The 23213-nt window shown below is 35.8% G+C and overlaps 1 long non-coding RNA gene across 3 annotated transcripts in view; it reads left to right on the top strand.

Moving 5' to 3' along the window:
- LOC113625446 (uncharacterized) overlaps positions 1–23213 on the top strand; it is a 208056-nt gene that overhangs the window by 113482 nt on the left and 71361 nt on the right. For all 3 annotated transcript variants that reach the window (XR_003434680.1, XR_003434682.1, XR_003434681.1), the window contains exon 2: positions 6018–6085. This is a non-coding gene — a long non-coding RNA (uncharacterized LOC113625446). The remainder of the gene's footprint in view (positions 1–6017; positions 6086–23213) is intronic.

Here is a 23213-nt window from a genome sequence, read left to right as displayed (position 1 = left end):
CCATCTGCTAGTATATTGTCATTATTATTTCAGCCTAGCTCAAATGATAGCAGTCTTTATAAATCACTTTCATTAAATTCAGGCAGTGATTGTATAAAATCTTTTAGAAAAAATAAATCCTTGAACCCGATTTTTTCCTGTATTAAAATTAAGACAAGATATGAAATACAATATAATAAGTTGAAATTGGAGTAGATTTTCAGAAATCTAATGGTGTGTCAAAGTAGCAGCACTTTGTATATGTTGGTTGAGATTGCATCCAGAGAGATTTCTGGTCTAATGGATAGCCAAGCACTGGTGAGGTTGTGATGTTTGTTTAATTAGTGGGATTTTTTTCTACTCCCAGAATAATTTTAATATGTTAATGCACTCATCCAGCTTTTTCATTCACTAAGCATCTTTGTTATTTTAGAATAAATTGTTTATTCCTGAAGTCACAGAACAACAATTATGGTTATCTTCTAAAATCACAGTTTGATTTCTGTGTCTTTATACGGTCTACTAAGAACATCCATTGACTGAAATAAAGAGGATATGGTAAAGTTCTATTAGAATCTTAGTTATCAATATTTGCTTGCTACATCACTGTTATGTAGAATGAAAAGCATTCTAATATGACCAGCCTTTTCAGTTTCTTATTACTATGAATTGAGTAAATACTTTAAGTATATTTTAAGTTATTTATCCATCTAGTAAATATTATTTGAATGCCTTCTATGTATACAAGGTACCCTGGAGGTGCCACAGACATGTAGTCTCTCCTCTCAAAGAATTTGCCGTCCAGCAATGTTCCTCCATGTAAATAACTGGACCATGTTTGCCACAAGTGTCCATAGTATTCTGTATCTGCTTTCACAGCGCTTCTGCACTCTTTGTCAGGTATTTATTTTAAACAATTTGTTAACTATCCTCCTTTACTGCTGGGTCCTAAACCCCATGTGGGTGGGAACAGTGTCCCTTTTGTCAATGGCCGTATCCCTAGTGCCTAACACCGTGATAGGCACTGACATGCCAGCTGAAGGAAGGTGATTAGGGAAGTGGAGGTTACAGGTGGAATCTATGCTAGTGTGGAAAGGTGGTTCAGATTAAGGCATTAAAACTTTGCTACTGGGCTTCCCTGGTGGCGCAGTGGTTCAGAGTCTGCCTGCCGATGCAGGGGACACGGGTTCATGCCCTGGTCTGGGAAGATCCCACATGCCGCGGAGCGGCTGGGCCCGTGAGCCATGGCCGCTGAGCCTGCGCGTCCGGAGCCTGTGCTCCGCAGCGGGAGAGGCCACAACAGTGAGAGGCCCGCGTACCGCAAAACAACAACAACAACAACAAAAAACCTTTGATACTGACATTTACACACTGCTATATTTAAAACAGATAACCAACAAGGACCTACTGTATAGCACAGGAAACTTTGCTCAGTACTCTGTAATAAGCTAAATGGGGAAAGAATTTGAAAACGAATAGATACATGTGTAAGTATAACTGAATCTCTTTGCTGTACACCTGAAAACAACACAATTGTTAATCAACTCTACTCCAATATAAAATTAAAAAATCTTTAAATGTATATATTAGTGAATTGATACATATAGTAAAAAACAAAACAAAACAAAGGAAAGAAATTGGAAAAGAGAGAAGATACAAGCCAAAAAAGAATAACATGGTCAACATTTTGAGGCAATTGAGGAGGCATGAATATTTATGAAATAGTGAATTACTCAGGTCTACTAGAACAGAGTTAGATGTCAGAAGTCATTAGGGCAGGGCAGTGGACACTGGAAAGGACACCTGAGTCAGATTATTAAAACTCGATGTGCAAGACTAAGGAATTTAAACACTTTTATAATAAAATGTTCAGAAATTTTAGATACAATCACATAATTTTGGTTCAGTGACTAAATTACATTTTAGTTGTATATCCAGAATCTCAATTTACTAGCAGTGTTTTTTAAGAACAGAAAAGATTTTTAAGGGCAGAAACTGTACAGTTTAAACTTTGTAATTACAGTAACTGGCATTGTCTCTAGTGTATTTTAGGTGTTGGGCATATATATATATATATATATATATATATATATATATATATTTTAACATCTTTATTGCAGTATAATTGCTTTACAGTCATGTGTTAGTTTCTGCTTTATAACAAAGTGAATCAGCTATAAATAAACATGTACCCCATATCAACTCCCTCTTGTGTCTCCCTCCCACCCTCCCTATCCCACCCCTCTAGGTGATCACGAAGCACCGAGCTGATCTCCCTGTGCTATGCAGCTGCTTCCCACTAGCTGTTTTACATTTGGTAGTGTATATATGTCCATGCCACTCTCTCACTTTGTCCCAGCTTACCCTTCCCCCTCCCCGTGTCCTCAAGTCCATTCTCTACGTCTGTGTCTTTATTCCTGTCCTGCCCCTAGGTTCTTCAGAACCATTTTTTTTTTTTTAGATTCCATATATATGTGTACGCATATGGTATTCGTTTTTCTCTTTCTAACTTACTTCACTCTGTATGACAGACTCTAGGTCCATCCACCTCACTACAAATAACTCAATTTCATTTTTTTATGGCTGAGTAATATTCCATTGTATATATGTGCCACATTTTCTTTATCTGTTGATGGACACTTAGGTTGGTTCCATGTCCTGGCTATTGTAAATAGAGCTGCAATGAACATTGGGGTTCATGAGTCTCTTTGAATTATGGCTTTCTCAGGGTATATGCCCAGGAGTGGGATTGCTGGATCAGATGGTAGTTCTATTTTTAGTTTTTTAAGGAACCTCCATACCATTCTCCACAGTGGCTGTATCAATTTACATTCCAACCAACAGTGCAAGAGGGTTCCCTTTTCTCCACACCCACTCAAGCATTTGTTGTTTATAGATTTTTTGATGATGGCCATTCTGACCGGTGTGAGGTGATACCTCATTGTGGTTTTGATTTGCATTTCTCTAATGATTAGTGATGTTGAGCATCCTTTCATTTGTTTGTTGGTAATCTGTATATCTTCTTTGGAGAAATGTCTATTTAGGTCTTTTGTCCATTTTTGGATTGGGTTGTTTCTTGTTTAATATTGAGCTGCATGAGCTGCTTGTAAATTTTGGAGATTAATCCTTTGTCAGTTGCTTCATTTGCAAATATTTTCTCCTGTTCTGAGGGTTGTCTTTTCATCTTGTTTATGTTTTCCCTTGCTGTGCAAAAGCTTTTAAGTTTCCTTAGGTCCCATTTGTTTATTTTTGCTTTTATTTCCATTTCTCTAGGAGGTGGGCCGAAAATGATCTTGCTGTGATTTATGTCATAGTGTGTTCTGCTTATGTTTTCCTCTAAGAGTTTTATAGTGTCCAGTCTTACATTTAGGACTTTAATCCATTTTGAGTTTATTTTTGTGTTTGGTGTTAGGGAGTGTTCTAATTTCATTCTTTTACATGTAGCTGTCCAGTTTTCCCAGCACCACTTATTGAAGAGGCTGTGTTTTCTCCACTGTATATTCTTGCCTCCTTTATCAGAAATAAGGTGACCATATGTGTGTGGGTTTATCTCTGGGCTTTTTATCTTGTTCCATTGATCTGTATTCCTGTTTTTGTGCCAGTACCGTACTGTCTTGATTACTGTAGCTTTGTAGTATAGTCTGAAATCCGGGAGCCTGATTCCTCCAGCTCCATTTTTCTTTCTCAAGATTGCTTTGGCTATTTGGGGTCTTTTGTGTTTCCATATAAATTGTGAAAGTTTTTGTTCTAGTTCTGTGAAAAATGCCAGTGGTAGTTTGATAGGAATTGCATTGAATCTGTAGATTACTTTGGGTAGAACAGTCATTTTCACAGTGTTGATTCTTCCAATCCAAGAACATGGTATATCTCTCCATCTGTTTGTATCATCTTTAATTTCTTTCAGCAGTGTCTTATAGTTTTCTGCTTACAGGTCTTTTGTCTCCTTAGGTAGGTTTATTCCTAGGTATTTTATTCTTTTTGTTGCAGTGGTAAATGGGAGCGTTTCCTTAATTTCTCTTTCAGATTTTTCATCGTTAGTATATAGGAATGCAAGAGATTTCTGTGAATTAATTTTGTATCCTGCTACTTTACCAAATTCATTGATTAGCTCTAGTAGTTTTCTGGTAGCATCTTGAGGGTTCTCTATGTATAGTATCATGTCATCTGCAAACAGTGACAGCTTTACTACTTCTTTTCCGATTTGGATTCCTTTTATTTCTTTTTCTTCTCTGATTGCTTTGGCTAAAAATTCCAAAACTATGTTGAATAATAGTGGTGAGAGTGGACAACCTTGTCTGGTTCCTGATCTTAGAGGAAATGGTTTCAGTTTTGCACCATTGAGAATTATGTTGGCTGTGGTTTGTCATATATGGCCTTTATTATGTTGAGGTAAGTTCCCTCTATGCCTACTTTCTGGAGGGTTTTTTATCATTAATGCACGTTGAATTTTGTCGCAAGCTTTTCCTGCATCTATTGAGATGATAATATGGTTTTTCTCCTTCAATTTGTTAATATGGTTTATTACATTGATTGATTTCTGTATATTGAAGAATCCTTGGGCATATATTTTTGATAAGAGAGTTATTTGAATTTGTTAAGTGAAACAATATTCTAAAAGGTGTGAAGTGATTGTTGTTTTGGACTATAGGGAGATAAGTGGGAGGTAATTAGGTAGGTAGACAAGAAGATATAAGTTTAGAAGTAGATAGATGGATAGATAAAAACAAATATACACACTTAAACACACAAACACATATGTAATCAATACACACACCTAACTACACACACACAGACTCATACACACATACAGGCACAGGCATACGCATAGATGTAACCCACACAAGTACACATATGTACGTACAAATACATATATATACACACACACATCACAAACACACATAGACATCCACATATACCCACACACGTATATTTGCGAGAGACAGTAGATAAAATATTAGGATTATATTATAAGAAAGAAAGACAAAGCTCATGAAATTATCAAGGAGAATAGTATGAGAAGGGCAGACAAATAACAGATGGAAGAGGATTTATAAGAAAAAATTAAAGAATAAAGAGTTTATTCTCCGTGAAGAAGAGACATCCTAAGGAGATTATCACTTTGTAGGCAGATTTCCCAAACTCTTACTGTGCATTGCCAAATACTTACTTACACATCACATATTACCTACATTAGAATCTGAGTCTGAGGATGGGTGGCATAATCATATTTACCAAATTAGACAATGTTTAATTTTTTTTCTTCATGGTATTCAAATGCTTGGGATTTTCAAAAATATAGAATGAAGAATCTAGGGGCAGGACAGGAATAAAGACACAGAGGTAGAGAATGGACTTGAGGACACAGGGAGGGGAAGAATAAGCTGGGATGAAGTGAGAGCGTGGCATGGACATATATACACTACCAAATGTAAAATAGACAGCTAGTGGGAAGCAGCTGCATAGCATAGGGAGATCAGCTCGGTGCTTTGTGACCACCTAGAGGGGTGGGATAGGGAGGGTGGGAGGGAGATGCAAGAGGGAGGGGATATGGGGTTATATGTGTATGTATAGCTGGTTCACTTTGTTACAAAGCAGAAACTAACACACCACTGTAAAGCAATTATACACCAATAAAGATGTTAAAAAAAAATAGAAGTAAGTCCATTACCACAAAACCAAATTTAAATAGTGCTAATTTTTTCTTCATTCTAATTTTTAAATCTGTAGAAAAGGTGTTTCATTCTGATATGTTGAGGTGACACTGTCTAAGGTTTAACTGTTTCTGTCTACTCTGGGTCTTAGATTGTAATCTTTGTTGGTTCCAGAGATTTATCTGATCTGGGTAGCCATCGGTAAGTTATCAGGAAGGGCTATTGACATATTTCATGATTATACTGAAAAGACTAAATGAGAGTGACAAAACCTATGTTAGAAAACATTATTGTTAATTTCAACATAAATAGTGTGTACAGTCAGTTCAATAATGCTGTATAAAAGATTTAAAGTGTTCATGATTTCTCACTCTTTTCTATGTTTAGGTAGACCTTTTTGGGTCAGAATTGTGGAGAAAACATCTGAGTCAGATTATTAGGATCTGATGTGCAGGGTAAGTCTGATGGTGACAATTTCTCTTATTTTTTTCTTCATTTGAGAGCATCTTGATTTTCCCTAGAGTCCCTGCAAAATATTTCACTGGATGTAGAATTCTGGGTTGACAGTTCACTTCTTTCAGCTCTTGAAAAATTAGAGAGAAAAAAAGATTAGCACTACTTAAATTTTAATTGTTTTCCTTTACAGAATTCAAATGCTTATTTTAAAGAAAATGAAAAAAATATATAGAAAAATAGAAATAAGAAATAAAGTTCATTATCACAAACCCACATTCAAATCCACTGTTTTTCACCTCTAGATAACATGGAGGGTTTTTTTTTTCCCACTGCTTTTAAGATGTTTCTTTGTCTTTATCTTCAGAAGTTTGAATATGTTGTGTCTTGGTGTGTTTCTTTGGGTTTATTCTGTTTGTAGTTCATTCAGCTTCTTGAATGTGTAGGTTTATTTCTTTTGCCAGATTCAGAAATCTTTCTGCCATATATTTGCATACTTTGTAGCCCCTCCCTCTTCATCCTCTCCTTCTGGGTCTCTGATGGCACAAATGTTAGATCCTTTGTTATATTCCCACAAGTCCCCTGTGGCTCTTTTCATTTGTCTATTTCTTTTCTTCTTCTTTCTTTTTTTTCGTTTATTTTCTCTCTGTTGTCCAGATTTGCTAATTTCTATCGATACATTCAAGTTTACTGATTCATCTCCCACCTTCATCTGGTTGTTGAGCTCATCCATTGAGTTTTATTATTTCAGTCATTATATATTTCTGTTCTAAATTTTCATTTGGTCTTCTTTTTAACTTCCATTTCTTTGCTGAGATTTTCTCTTTCTTTACGGAGCTTTTATGTTTTCTGATTGGTTTAAAGACACTCAAAATTGCTTGTTGAATCGATTTTATAATGGTTGCTGTAAAGTCTTTCTCAGTTAATTCTAACATCTCTGTCTTCTCAGTGTTTCTCCTCTACTGATGGTTGTTTTTCCCCTGAGATTTTCCTGGTTCTTGGTGTAGCAAGTGACATTTGATTGATATTTGGGAATTTTTGGAACTCTGTTATGAAACTCTGCATCTTATTTAGCCTCTGTTTTAGCTGACTTTTTTGTTTGTTTGTTTGTTTGACATTATCCTGGCAGGGACAGAGGGAGAGGGGAAATCAGTGAAGTCTCTTTACTGCCAGGTGAAGGTAGAAATCTAGATTCCCCACTCAGTCTAACAACACATGAGCAGAGGGTTCCTTGTTACTGCTGGGCAGAGGCAGAAGTCTGGCTCCCCGGCCCTCCACTGATACCATGGAGGGGTGGCCCCATTATCTCTGGGAGCTTGTGAAAGTCCTAAGCCTCCATTCAGCCTTTTCTGACACCATCCCAGCTGGTGGAGGGAGGACACCTCATTGCCGCCGCCACTCTGCCCTTGCTGGTGCAGATGGGGATGAGGCCTTCATTTTTCCTGTGATGTTTGCCTTGAGTAGAACAGTTACTGTCTAAAAGTATCTCTCTGGGTGGGCTACCCTGTTTTTTTTTTTTGATTAGGGAGAGCAGAATTTTTTCTTTTTCTTGTGTCTGTTGGCATTTCTCAGTTGCCACTTTCTTCAGCTCCAAGTCTGCCACATATGAAGCAAAAAGATAACTCAGGAAACTCATCATCATGTCATTTCTTGGGTCCCAAGGTCCCTAGCTATTCTGCCTTTTTTCTCCTATGTTTGCTTTAAATAACAATGCCAGGGTTTTTGTTGTACATAGTGGGAGAAATAGGGAAAATTATGTCTCCTTAATCTTCCCACAGGATGGGTTTTGAGAAAATAGATTTTGAGGCAGCAACTTAAGATGAATTCGTGGAAAATCAGAAGTCTGAAAAGTTACTCAATAATGGTCTTCCAGGTCCATTCAAACTCCATGCAGATTGGTGGTCATTCACATTTGTTTCCATTAGTTCATTTTTAGTAATGATCAAAAAACAGATTGAGTCATAGATTAGATCATAATAATCATCTGACCGATTTCTTTAAGAAGAATTTCTTGAATAGTCTTTCTAGGAGCAATTCTTTAAAACAGAACAGGTTTTCATTGGATTCTGCTGACAGTGTTGTGACTCAAGGGAATCTTAGGAGATATCTTTCAACTCTTTATATAGATAATAATATGGCTCCTAGCATGTTACAAATGTTAAATAGGCATTTAGTTGTTTCACTAAAGGTCTTCTGTGTAGGTAACATTTCCTTTCAAAGTAATAGTCTGAAAGTCAATTTTGAGCTTATTTTATTTCCTTACATTTCTTTCAAAGGGTAAATCATTCCAGCCCTAGAATAGAAATGCTTAGTCTCTTGAGACTCCTCTGATGAATAGCCAAAGGGATAATTGCTTGGCTACACGGGTTTCTACATATTTTTTAGCAAAATCATAGATATCCAAATGTAGATTCTGGCAATTAAGGATGTCGTGTCAATATGAGGCATTCCCAAGGGGACTCTGCAACTCTTGTGGAATTACTAGGTTATGGCACTAAACATAGTGGGCATAGTTTTTCAATAGTCAAAACAAAGTATGATCTATGTAACATATTTTGTATAATAAGTAATACAAGTGTAATACAAAACAGGTGACTAATATTGCTTAACTATTTAAGTGTACCATATGTGATAAAATATAGCCAAATGGTAATTTAATTATTGCCATAAAAATACAGATACATTCCAGCATTTAAAAAGCAGCTGATTTACTGTGTTGTGAACTTTGAGGCTATACATATGATTATGTATAGTGATGAACTTTACAGTTTATTATATAGAATCGGTTATAAAAAACGGAATGAATATTCAAATATTCTGGGAAGGAATCGTTGTACTTTTTATGTGAAAAAATCAGTCATCCAAAAAATTAGTTCCAAGAAATATGTTCTGCTGTGATGAGCTGAACATTTGTACTGTTTAACTCAGTTACTGAAAACACGAGACTCGTGGATGAGATCCAACCCTTTGGTGCACCTTGGGCTGCTGCTCTACTCTGTGGTTGTGGATTGCACCCCTAACTGAGACTGTCCCTTGGATAATGCGGCTTGTGAAAATCAGATGAGAAAATACATTTGAATAACTGGAAAATCTAAAGTATTTCTCCTGATATTAGTTTTCTTTACCACAGGGAAAATTTAAATCATTAGAGTAGCTGAGACATACATAAGTGATAAATACAAGGACAGAATTAATAAAGCCCCTGGTTCTGACCTGTTTGGGGCATCTGCTCCCAGAACATATCGACCTGTGTGGGATATTGTTGGCTTGAATCAGTATCCAAAATTGTCACATTTTCTTCCTTAAAGCCTTCTTCCAGTATCAACATGTATATTTTCACTTTACCTAGTCTGCTTGGACTTGTTCTTTAAGTGAACAGAGCCATTGTGAAAGGCTACATACTGTACAATTCTGACTGTATGACATACTGTTTAAGGCAATACTACAGAGCAGTAAATAGATCAGTGGTTGGCAGAAGTTCAGGTGGAATAATATGGGAAGAGGGATGAATAGGTGAAGCACAGGGGATTTTCAGAGCAGTGAAACTATTCCGAATGATATTTTAATGGTAGACACATGGCATTACGCGTTTGTCAAAAACTACAGAACAGAACAACACAAAAAAAATGAGACAGTGTGGGCTTCCCTGGTGGTGCAGTGGTTGAGAGTCCGTCTGCTGATGCAGGGGACACGGATTCGTGCCCCGGTCTGGGAAGATCCCACATGCCGCGGAGCGGCTGGGCCCGTGAGCCATGGCCACTTAGCCTGCGCGTCCGGAGCCTGTGCTCGGCAACGGGAGAGGCCACAACAGTGAGAGGCCCGCGTACGGCAGAAAAAAGAAAAAAAAAAAAAAAGAGAGACAGTGTAAACTATGGCTTTCTGCTAATAAAAATGTATCAATGTTGGTTTATCAGTTGTAACAAAGTACCACACTAAAGCAAGCAGTTAATAAAAGAGGAAACAGTGTTTAGAGAAGATACATGGGAACTCTCTGCTCACCTTTCCTGTACAACTAAAATTGTCCTGAAAAATAAAGTTGATTAATTAAAATACCAATAAATTTTAAAAAATCGTAGAGTAGTATAGAATATGCAAACTTTTAATTAAATTTCCTACTTTGAGACCTGGGCCCCCCTCCCTCTCAACTGAATCTGTCTGGTATCTTAGTCTCAGGAGTGTAAGTCCTGCCTACCCCATGCACAAACAGTAGGTGAAAGGAGCTAAAAGCTTTGGCTTTTCTTGAAACAGATTTTTCAACCAATCTCTTGATTTTCTGTCTTCACACTCTGCCTTCTGTAGACCTTGAACCTAAGTCTATCTGTAATTCCATCTAAATTTACTCACGGCTGTTCAGTATCCTCCTGTCCAGACAGCTCAATCGAAACTTTCTCTATTTTGTTAATTCACTTACTATTCTATTTGTTTTTCATCTTCAAAAATTTTTTGTCATATCTAGTCTGCTATTGTCTCCTTTTTTTCCCTTGTTAGTCTAAACATGCATAAATTGTTTAACCTTCTTTTTAGTAAAACTTCAAGGGTGAGAAGGAAAATGCACATGTAGCCAAACAGTTAATTAAAAACATAGGTGGCTTTCTGGTCCTCACTCTATCTATGCTTTCCTTTCGTGGTTCCCATCGTTTTCTTTCTGTGGACACAACCACTCTTACTAAGTAAAGTTAAACATCATATTTGTCAATACATGGCACAATAATATGAACTACTTGAAATTTAATAATAGCTGTTTTTGGCAATGAATTCATTCGAATGAATCATGAGACAACATTTGATGTAATTATTTAATTAATGAAAATGAAGTATTGCAATATTGAGGGACTTGAATACATATTGAAGGATACTGTGGATAAGGGCTATGGCTGAAAGCCAACTCAGAGCAATTCACATTTCAAATCAGGAAATGATGAATTTTCATTGCTTTTTTTTTTTTTTTTTTCTTTTTTCCTTCTTCAAGCTTTGCATCCTGATTGAAGCAAAGACATCTGTCTTTTCCCGGATAACAAGAACTTTGGTTGCTGTGGCAACATATTGACTAGGGAACTTAAAATAAAGGTGGCTCAATTCCAAATTACTTTTTTTTCTTCTTCACAAAAACAGCACACATTGGCTAAAAATCTCTACTGGAATCTTTATAATCAATAAACCTGTTGTTTGTTGAAGAACTGTATCCCCAAACTTGCATGGTAAGCAGGTGAGAAGTGTACATTTGGTTTTTGCATAATTTTGAACTGTGAAACACTGCACTGCATCCTTTTATACAAGTTTTCCTTCCTTCCTTCCCCCCTTCCTTCCTTCCTTCCTTCCTTCCTTCCTTCCTCCCTTCCTCCCTTCCTCTCCTTTCTTCCTTTTTTCATTCCTTTCTCTCTCTCTAGTTTAAAAAATGGAATGGTAGGAACCTGAGAGGGTGTAAGGGGAAGGGCAAAGGCAGTGAAAGCAACTCTTCAAAGGCCTTTGCTAAAGCAGAGCCTGGTTGCTAGGACCTGAAAAGATTGTTATTTGTAGCTAACAAAAGTTATTCCAAAATGCACTCAGCCTTAGAAGCAAACAAGTTCCAAATTTTTAAGAGAGGCATGGACTGAATCTGCCAACATATGAAAATAATCTTTTGACACTTTGGGATGCATATCTATTTGTGCATTAAATTTTATAAAATGCTGAGGGGGGAGAATTTTTTTTTAATCCTTAAATTGAGGACATACATCTTTAAAAACTCATATATTTAAAAACACTTGAATTTTTTACAGTATGTATTTGTAAATTTCATCTTCTGAGTCCTTTTGTAAAGTTGGGTTGATCAACAACAAACGTGCATGACAGGGAAATAAATGTGATTCTACTTTAGTTTTATTTATTAACTTTCTTCCAAACCTAGAGCCTTGTAATTTGTTTCTTTTCCATTTGTTTAACAAAGTAACACAAAGTAAATATTTGATGGATGAACCATATATATGAACTTAATTTATATAAAGTTACTTAAATTAATTAAATAATTACTCCAAAATTTGCTATAGGACCAGGCCGAGGTAATTTACATAGGATCAGTAATTTTGACATCACAATAAATTCAGTAAGCAAAGGAAATAAAAGTGATGTTATCTTTATTAATTGTTGGTTATATGATTTGAGATAGATGTTCAGTTTTCAAAGCTATTTATTGGCCTAGAACAATATAGTTAAATAATTTTTTCGAGAGCATATAAATTTAAAAGCTAACATTTCAGAGTAATGATCAAATGCTAATCTCTCTTTTCCCATCTCTCTGGTAAGGATATAGGCTGTCATAATGCAATCAAGTATGATATTTACTTGATTAGAGATTTTTAAGGTAGAGAAGATTGGAGACATAATCTCCCTTCATGCATGAGAATTATAGGACATTGAGTTTACAAACTTGATCTCAAAATTCTATAAATCTTTTTTTTTTTCCATGAAGCCTCTTTATGAGTATGAATGATGGCAGCAAAAGAAAATTTCTTGCAGGCAAAGCTTAATGGGTATGGTAAGAAGGTGCTTGTATACATTAATTTCCTTAGATGTTTCTTTCATCCAAAGAGTGAAGTACAAATTCTTCAAGAACAAGGACCCCTGATGAGGGTAAAGGGACAGTTTGTAACACAGATGGAGAGATTGGTCATCTGCAGTTTTGCTTTCTTATCCATATTGCCTCTGATCTGGGACTAGTGAGTGATCTAGTGATCTAGTGCTCTATTCTGCAGGTCCACCACCTTGTTTCTCTCTATAGGTTTGTGACACTCAAGGAATCTAGCTTTATTTCTTCCATCTTCCCCTCACTCTATAAATTTCCTCTTAATTTGACAATTTTGTTTTCTGATTCTTTATATTATTAGATGCAGGCCACACTGATAAAATGAATTGCCTGAAGGATTCTAGTGAGATAAGTCAGGAAGACTTACCCACTGAGGTGTGTGAGTAGGAGCAATTTATTAATACTGGGCTAGGGGTCCAAAGGTCAGGGATATTGAAAAGGTGCTAAACTCATTCTGCTGGGAAAATTTCGAATGCTGGGTACTATGCTAAGCATATGTCCTTCCTTGGGAAGGATCAGATCCAGGGATGAGTCCTATCTCTGTGTAGGAGGAGAGTAGAAATACTGCAACCATCTGTAAACTACCTCAGAGAAGCAGTGGATTTCCCAGATTTCAAAATATGTAAAGTTATGTTAATTTAAAAATGTTGCATGGGCACAGGGATAGACAAAACAAATAAGACAGAGAACTCAGAAACACACATGCAGAATCTTGATATATGAGAGAGGAACACTTTCAAAACTGAGTAGAAGATGGATTATTAAAAAAACAATAGTGTAGTGCAGTTGCCTGTCCATAAGGAGGACAATAAAATTATATCCCTGTTAATACCATGCAAATATTAAAGGTGTATTTTAGTAGATACACACAAAAGAAATGAGGTAAAAATATGGATAAATCAGTGTATCATCATGAAATTCCAAATAAAATACAAAAAGAATGCAGTATTAATAGAAGCTGAAGAGAAACTAAAAAGGAAAATAAGGTACAATTCACACAGCATGTATAATAATAAATAAAATTTTCCATTAAGTTTCATGGTAATGCATTCATAAAGGAAAAAACCTTGAAATACAAGTTCTTTCAAAATACAGTTGTAATGAGAGATTTATTATATATTCTTCTGTACTAATGAATTACATAGAAAATGAAACAAGACTATGAAAATGTCAAATAATAAAATCAACAGGGACTATTATATACATATATATAATAATGAAAAATGAGTAAATGAGTATTGCTGTGTAAAGACCTAAAGCAGAGGTGAAACATCTATCTCTCATTTCTTTAAAAATATACTAAATTGGTCATATATTGATCTCCCCTCAAAAACTTCAGTGAATTCTACTAGATGCAGGCTATATTGCTTCAGCATAGGCCAATATCACTTGAAATTAAGTCAAAAAATTAAACGCACACATGCCAAAACTTTAGCATCTTAAAATAACTACACTTTAGAAAAAAATCCAAGGATCAATGAAAAAAATCAAAATAAAAATTATGTTATCTAGGATTTTGTGAAAAAGTGAGCAAGATTTTAAGCTTAGTTTTTCAGTGATTATTCAATATTAGCAACCTCTCAGAATAATTTATTTCAGGAACAAGTCAAAATGAATCAATACAATCATATCACTTGCAGCTGAAACAGGATTTGGTAAAACTCATTAGCCTTTCTGAATGAAAAAAAAGTCTATGTAAAGTGAAATAAAATAGAACATAAATATTATGTAAAGACTACTATAAACTAATATCAATTAGCATAATAAATATTAATGTCTAATGTTTAAACTGGGAATTAAAGCTATAAAGCTAGGATTAAGAGATACAAATTACAATGTATAAAACAGATAAGCAATAAGGATATATTAAATAGCCTAGGGAATTATAGCCATTATCATGTAATAACTTTTAATGGAGTATAATCTGTAAAAATACTGAATCACTGTGCTGTACACCTAAAACTAATATAATATTATAGATTAACTATACTTTAATAAACAATAAATAAAAATTGAAGCCAGCTTCATAAATTCAGTTGTTTTTGAAGTTATGTCTAATGTAGTAACACAAGAAAATTAAGTAATGTAAGTTTGTGTTTTCACAGAATGGCCAAATAATAAGTTGAATTAATTTTTACAAAAATAATTTATTAGCAATAATAATAAAATTACTTAGTGATAATTTACTCTGTGCCAGTCACTGTGCTAAGTACTTTAAACAAATTATCCCATTTGAATTCTCTCGGTGGCCCAGGATGTTGTCTCATCTTACAGATGAGCGTGTTGGGGTTTGTGGATGTTTCCTAAGTGTACACAGCTAGAAAGTGGTAGAATCAAGATGCAAATACAGAGGTAACTCAAAAGTTAAGATCTAAACAACCATGCATCACTTCCCTTTGCATTGAAGACTTTTGACTGTGAATAAATTAACTCATATTTTTGTGTAGTCAAAAATTAAAATTTCAGAAAAATAAAAAATTTTAGTGTAATTGGGAATTCACTGTATAATGGATTGCTTGCCTGTCAGGAATAGTTGAACAACTGAATCATTTCTATTAGTTTCTAAAATTAAAGAGCTCCATTCCTTAATGGAGACCTATTTGTCTTTTAAAATATCACTTAAATTAGACCAGTCTGTCAGTTAATGGTTAATTAACAGTAAAAGTAAATTCAAAACTACCCAGAAATAATCTGTCAATTTAATAAAACAGCTTTCAGATACTTTTCTCTAGAATGAGTGTAGCAAAACCAAAGTAGCTAATTTCTTTAGTGGCATCTAAATCACATTTATATGATAAATTTGGAGTGAACATGAAATTCACGTATTTGAACCTATGTAAATCAAACTACAAATTTAGTAAGTAAATTGTTTGCTTTTCACCATGTTTATATTTGTCATGAAAGAGAAATGACATACGGGTACCTTAAAAAAAAACAGTTTTCTTGATATTTTGTTATCCTGTGCACACTACCATAACCAGGAGAGGATTCATCTTCCTACACAATAGAAAACCCAAAGCCAAGGGAAGAGAGGAGTGAGTCATAACCCTCCAGCTGTAGCAGCTGCAGACTGAGTTGGCATCATTAATGCACTTCAGAATATTTGATTTTTAAAGTAATTCTAACATGCTTTATATACTATGAATGTATTTGAGAAGTTGATTTGGACAGCCCAGAATTCTAACTGGTAACATGGTAAGGCTTATAGTTCAAGTATGATAACTATTACTTCTTTGAAAAAATTATTGCAGTAAAAGTAAAGACTAATTATGTTTTTGGTGCAAATTTAGCTACTTTGACCTCTCAATTCATCTTCATCAACTGATATTTATGGTCTTTGGCCACTTTGTACCTGGCATTATTCTGTATTCAATTAGGATTCAAACCTTGATTTTGTGAGTATGATTTGTCATGAAATAAATAGGTTATTATAAATCACTGTGGTTTTTTTTAATGACAAATGGCATATTAAGAAAAGATAATGATGTAATTATAGACTCATGACATTTTAAATCTACTTTTGCAATTGAATACATTTATTCATCTCTGAATCCATTACATTGAAGCCATTTAAATGGTTCTCTGCTTTTTTATTTCAGAGTATCTGAAAAATGATAATAACCAAATCAGATCCATTTGTAATTCCAAGAATAAATTAAATGAATATATAATTATGAAATGAATTTATTCCTTGGTTTCAGACACATTAACCTGAATAGAGCCTTCTAAAATTTTTTTAATGCACCTATTGTTTTAGGAATTCTATTGTGACCAAATTTTCAGGCTTATGTATTTAAGTTTTCTTACTTAACATTTCGTTGCCCTTCCTTTCTGCAGCTGCACTCTGAATTGATGTGTTTATAAACCCCATGATAGAAGGAATTAATTTTTTAAAATCATTTCTTTTTGCCAGTAGTTCTTAACCAGGGGAGTTTTCCATTCAGGGGACATTTGGCAATGTCTGGAGACATTGTTGATTGTCACTAAAATTGTGGAGTTCCATTACAAAATTACTCGACTTGGACGTTAATATTACCACTGCTGAATAATCTGCTTTATATTATAGCCTTGTAAACTGTATCACTTTGAGTTCTACAATTTGATAAAAGATGAGATAAATTTAGTCTCTTCATCATGAGTAGCGTGTTATGGAATGACTTGAAACTCCTTAGTCCAAGGGCACTTTTATGAGGATAGAAAATCAATAGGTGGAAATAAATGTGAAGCAGTTTGATTCCAGTAAGTTGGGATCAAAGCTTTCAAATGCTCTTTAGGACAGAATCTTGACAGTCTCAACACAACTGAAAGCTAAGCCAAGCACACGTAATCCAATAGTTTCGACCCTCTGTCATGTGGCGCATACGAGTATGAAAATGAGCAGTGTTGACTTGAGAGGGATATACTTTAGAGGGATATATGTAGAACAAGGTTTTAATATTTTTTAAGGAGAGTGAGGTTTTGATTAAGGCAAAGAGGGGATGGAACATGATGAAAAGGTTGAGCATATGGATGAAAGCTATTTAAAATGGAGGAAGCTTGGGAGAACAGAGTGGGTATTTTTGAGAGAGGTCCTCTATGCGGGGAGAATCAGGGCACAGCTTATGTGAGGATGGTCTTCTTGTGCTGCTCAGGCTGAGGCCACAAAGAATAAAGAGGTTTCAGTGTTTCATAACTCAGTAACACCAACAAGACAGGGAAAAGAAATTACTTGGATCTGTAGCTTCATATATGATACTAACTTTTAAAAAGTAACTGAATTTTTTAATTGACGAATTCATCTCAGAGTGGGAGATGAGAGTAAACAAAGGTCATTTTGGCCCATGGCTCAGCCTGAAAGAGATAAAGGGAAGAATTGCATTGATTGTGTTTGAAAATATAAAAGACTGGATGCAAAAGCATATTATTCATTAATACATTTCTTGCACGGGTTGGCTTTATAGATTTTTATATCACTGATGGATGCAGAGCAGCTTAAGGTTAGTGAAAAAATACAGTTTTCAGATACTGTTTAAAACTGAAGATGTCTTTTTTTTTTTTTTTTTTTCGGTAACCCGGCCCTTTTTTGTGCCCTCTCCCGTTGCGGAGCACAGGCTCCAGATGCGCAGGCTCAGCGGCCATGGCTCACGGGTCCAGCCGCTTCACGGCATGTGGGATCTTCCCGGACCGGGGCACGAACCCGTGTCCCCTGCATCGACAGGCGGACTCTCAACCGCTGCGCCACCAGGGAAGCCCATGATGATGCCTTTTATGAGCTAGAGGAAAATGTTTACTGGGTAGAATTCTCCCCGAAACATTGAAGAGAATTATAGACACTTATCTCTTGCTGGAGTCACTGGAGCCTTTGATAATTGGGAATGTGAAGTCTAATTTTAGGACTTCCCTAGAGTCCACAGTCTCACAGCTAACAAGTGGCAGAGACTTCTTTGGTTCCATTATGAACAGATGCTATAGCCCAAGAACACATTCCCCCTCCCCCCACTACAATTTCTTACATCATCTACTGTGCATTATGGACTGACAGCAATGTTTCAGCACGAATATTATAAGTAGATTCTTCTTTACTCAGGCTTTGAGTAAACAAGGCTTTGAGTAAACTTGTTGGTTTTAAGACCACTCAGCTTACTTAGAAGGCACCTGACATTTAATTAAAGTACCAGATCGTTTTTTATTATATGTCTTATCCCAAATGCAGTGTGCATGTCTTTCATATGCTCTAATCCCTTTACTCCCAACGTGGACCAGGGCCGGCTCCTGGGCAGCAGCCAGGGATTGGGCGCCTTGCCCATGACCACGTGACCTCTGCTCCTGCCCTCTGGCCACTGGCAGGTCCTTGGCTGATGCACCAGCCCCGCAGAACCCTCTCCCTCCTCTTTCACATTAGAGCTCCCCAGCTTTCATGAGCTCTCCTTTCCTTTGGCCTGCCTTGAGAATTTCCTGTACATCCTTTTTTGCTAGTCCCTCTCTGAGAATCTCTTGCCCACCTTTTTCTGCCTCTTTTCTCCCCTGTCCCCCAACTTTTCATCTCTTTCCTTACTGCCTTTCACCAGGGGAATTCAAAAGCTGCCCAGCACCAGGTCCATTGCCGGCTTTGCTGTTCTCAGCGTTACTCTAGTTATCTGCACTGCTTAATTCAGCTGCTTTATTTTGTATACGTATTTTTGAGAGACCCATTAATGATGGGAAAAGTCAAGTTTATTTTTGGAAAGGGTTGATGTTTCACAACCTTCTTGATAATACAACAGTTGTGTGCAAGACTTTAATTTTTACAAAATGAGTGTGTTTTCTTGGTAGGTAGAAAATGAATAAAATAGCAGAAAGGTGCCCTCTCCTTCATTATAAACACGACATAAAAGATCATGTAGTTAATCACCATATATACAGGGAGAACAAAACTTCAGAACAATTCTTCAGTTAAATTATAGAATAACCTGAAGGAAAATTAACCTGAATATTCAAATTCCTATAGTCTAATGAGGAGAAGGTTTGCCACCTTTTAAATTTTTTCATGTACTCTTAACTTTGATTATTTTTTTCTAAAACTAAAATGCCGCTGGATAAAGATCTGGAATCAAGGCTTTCTGCATATACATTTTATTTACATAAAGCAGTTTTTCCCTTTAATCAGCTCTTGTAATCTGCAATGATAGGCAAGTCATGTATAATTCTCTCTTGGTTATTGCACTCATATACTCATGAAAAAATAGTAAAATGTTGTATTTTTCTTTCTTTACTTTACTGAAATTGGTGGCTTACATCATACTGAGAGGCCCACATGAGTATTTGTTTTTAAATTAGGACCATATTCTCAATTCGCTACACAATAAAGGGATTATACATTTAAAAGAACTGTATGCAGTCAAGAAGAAATTTTAATTAATCACAAATAGAACTGGCCCAATGGAAATAATCTGACCCGACAGTTTGAGGTTTGATCAGCATAACACAGAGATTAAGAAGACTTTTGACCTGAACAGAGTCGGAATTGGTTCAGTCTGGAACTTCAAAAAGGGAAAGCTAATAGGTTCAAATCACACGATATTGTTTCCCATAATGCTACCATCCCATTAGCAAACAGTGAGAAACTTGCTTAGTTTCTGTAGAAACCATCCAGTAGTATATATAGCTCTGGTCTACAATGAAGCAACAGAGATTACGCCACGACACACTATAATCTTTCTCCCATGTTCTCTATGTGTAAAACACTGAGCCAGCTCCTTTGAAGCCCTAATTGACTGTCCGTATCAATTAGTGGACTGATCGCTTTCCAGCTTACATCTATGTCTCCACAGTAACCTATTGGCATTTGGAGAAGGATGGGCGTACTTACTGGGAAGTACTTAAATGTGTACAATATAAAAGAATAATTAAAATTTTTAGCTAGCTTGAGAAACTGGGCTCAGCAATTCATACCTTGTAACAGCTACTTTGTGTGGAAAGCCAAAAGTCTTACTGAAATGGAATCCTTTATTAAAGTAACAACAATAATATAAAAGATACATGGATTATACAGCAAGAGAAAGAAAAATTTCAACAAATGAAAGCATTGAGAGTAAGACTCTGATGATGAGTTTAAGAGCTCTGTGATAAGAAAAATGGATAAAGAAACATGAGATACAGTAAAAGGCAGGGTGGGGGGTTGGGAAGCACTTGGCTTTGGTGTCAGAGAAACCGAAGTTTGCTTCTTTCTTCCAGTTTCTTAGCTGATATGACTCTTAGAAAGCACTGTAATCTCTCGGAGCCTCAGTTTTCTCATGTGGTAAGTGGGAATACTAGTATCATCTTTATGTGTCTACTGAGGGAATGAAATAAGCTAACGCATATGAAAGACTAAGAATCTTTCCTGGCCCATGGTACGTACTTAGTAAATACCATCATCATCATCATCATCATCATTTCAGGGCTTGGAAAAGACGAAAAGGGAAGTGCAATATAATAACTAACACTAATATTAAAGACAAACATTAAAAACAACCCGTCACTTTGAAAAGATGGTAGACTTACTCTATGTTACTCCAAAGGCCAAACTAAATCCAATGCATTGAAGTTATGATGAGAAAAATCTAACTCCACATAAACAAGTACTTTTCTAACAATTTGAATGGAGTGCAGTCTGATATTCACCTGATTGTGGATAACCACCTATCAGATTATTAGAGATTGGATGATGCCTACATTGAGATAACATGGGTGTAGAGTTTCTATTAGCTAAGATATTTTCTAATTACTATATTTCTTATTAAAAGAAAACTAAAGCTACAGATTAACAAACTTCCTGAAATTGTTAGGGGATAAATGCCAATAATTACAAAGGTTTCAGCTGTATAACAATGACAGAAAACTGCACACATAAGAAGCTATAAGAAATGAAATTAACATAGGATAACAATAAATAGAGATTGAAAATACTTGTGGATACATACTATTATAATTTGACATTCTGACATTGTACAATATATGCATCAGTTATAGAAGCAATTAAAAGCCATCTAGCTAGAAAGAAAATGAACACATGACAATTCAACCTAGAGATTATATTACTTCCAGATTACCAAAATAGAAGGTTTAAATATTACTGAAAGTAAACTGTGACCCTGGAACATTGGTCAGTAATGATTTTCACAATTTTATGTCATTAGAGTTTAGGAAAGTACAGTTCAAAAAACTGTAAATGACTCAACATAGTGACTAGAAGAAAAATGTGTAGTCATTACATTCACTCTATGACCGATCAAAAACTCTGGTAACAAACCTCTTTAGAAAACAAAAAAGTATACAGTCAGAAACAAGATGCTTCTTATCCTCTTGCTAGGAAACAACTGTAGGATATCATGGTGGTTTATATCGTCACGTATATCCAGAGTCTGAAATTAAGCATGCCATTTTCATATAACTAATACACAAGTAAAAAAGTGCTGTGAACCATCCAGATGATTCGTTGGAGAGTTTGATAATTATGAGAGCAAGAGACAGGGTGAAGCCTAGGACCCAGTGGTAAGAAACGTGGTGTCCAGTCATGATTCTGGCACTAAGTAGGTGTGACTTTGTGAAAACCACCTAAACTCTCTGATTTCAATTTCTTTCTTCTTTTTTTTTTTTAAATAATCTTTTTCTTTTTAATTATCTTTTTTTTTCTTTCTTTTTTTGGCTGTGTAGGGTCTCAGTTGTGGCCAGCGTCTCTTCGTTGTGGCCTGCGGGTTTTTCTCTCTCTAGTTGCGGCGTGCAGGCTCCAGGGCACATGAGCTCTGTAGTGTGGCACACGAGCTCTGTAGTGTGGCACACAGGCTCTAGAGCGCACGGGCTCTGTAGTTTGTGGCACGCGGGCTCTCTTGTTGAGGCGCACGGGCTCAGTAGTTGTGGTACATGGGCTTAGTTGCCCTGCGGCATGTGGGATCTTAGTTCCCTGACCAGGGATCAAACCCGCGTCCCCTGCATTGGAAGGCAGATTCTTTACCACTGGACCACCAGGGAAGTCCCCTCAATTTCTTCACTTGTAAAATCATAGCATTGGACTGGATAACCATAAAGTGCCCTCATATTAGAAATTAAAAGAATACATCTTTTTATAGAATTCATTATTCTATCTGGGATTAACTGTTGCTAACTGTAATTTATTGGTAAAGAGGCAGAGGTTAGAAACCTTCCTGAAAATTAATTTCCAACTTTAAAAATACTATTTTCTTTTCCCCTGCTAAATCCATGGGTGCTTTTTGGAAGTTTAGGGATCAGATCTTGAGAAAGATATTTCTTTGAGAGATTAAAAGCCTAAGCTTTTAAAAATTCAGATATTTTAGTTAGAAAATTGTGGCAATAAAAACCTCTACTCTCATTTCCCAGGGTTGTGTCAATAGGGTAAGGAGATCCACTGAGCAAATTGGTACTGTCTTTTCCCCAGGTCTGCTGTAAAGTAGCCTGGTCTTAGCTCTGCAACTTCTCTGAAGCCCCTCTTCAAATATAGAGCCTTCTGACTTCCTTAAACTTCAGGTCAACATGACTCATTTAACCAACTGCAAATCTCGGGAACGTTTCCAGAATACAAAAGTTCATCTGAGAAAAGAGAGCTTTTTTCCAGCGTAATTTAAATATTGCCTCTAGGTTTGAGACTGTGATACACTGATTTTCTTACAGCACATTTTTTTTTTTTTTGTCTATGGATAATCGAGCCATTAGGAGGACGTATTCCTAAATAAAGAGAAAATAAATAGCAATATACATTAATAGTATAGAAAAACGTATCAGTACTTTACAGTTGAAAGATATGTCCCCCCACCCCCAAATTCTGACATACTATTTTCTTGGTCTTTGCTGATTTCTTTCAGTTTATAATTACCTTGAACTATAATTCTCTATTGATTCCTTCTGCAAGATTCAGGCAATACAAAAGGTTAATATAATCTGCTTAGAATATTGTCACATGCTCAAGCCTAAACTAACCTAAACTAAGTAAAAAGAAGGAAACAATGGAATTGTTTTATAACAGTCATGGCTCACTCCATGGGACTGGGGATATTCTCATTATTTATGAAGACCCTGATTTGTCAAAGAGGAGGATAAATGAGTAAAATTAGAAG

This window comes from Aethalodelphis obliquidens, unplaced genomic scaffold (genome assembly GCF_003676395.1).
Source record: "Aethalodelphis obliquidens isolate GAN/ISIS:26980383/991018 unplaced genomic scaffold, ASM367639v1 scaffold15, whole genome shotgun sequence".
Lineage (NCBI taxonomy): Eukaryota > Metazoa > Chordata > Mammalia > Artiodactyla > Delphinidae > Aethalodelphis > Aethalodelphis obliquidens.
This window is presented reverse-complemented; position numbering and strand designations above follow the sequence as displayed.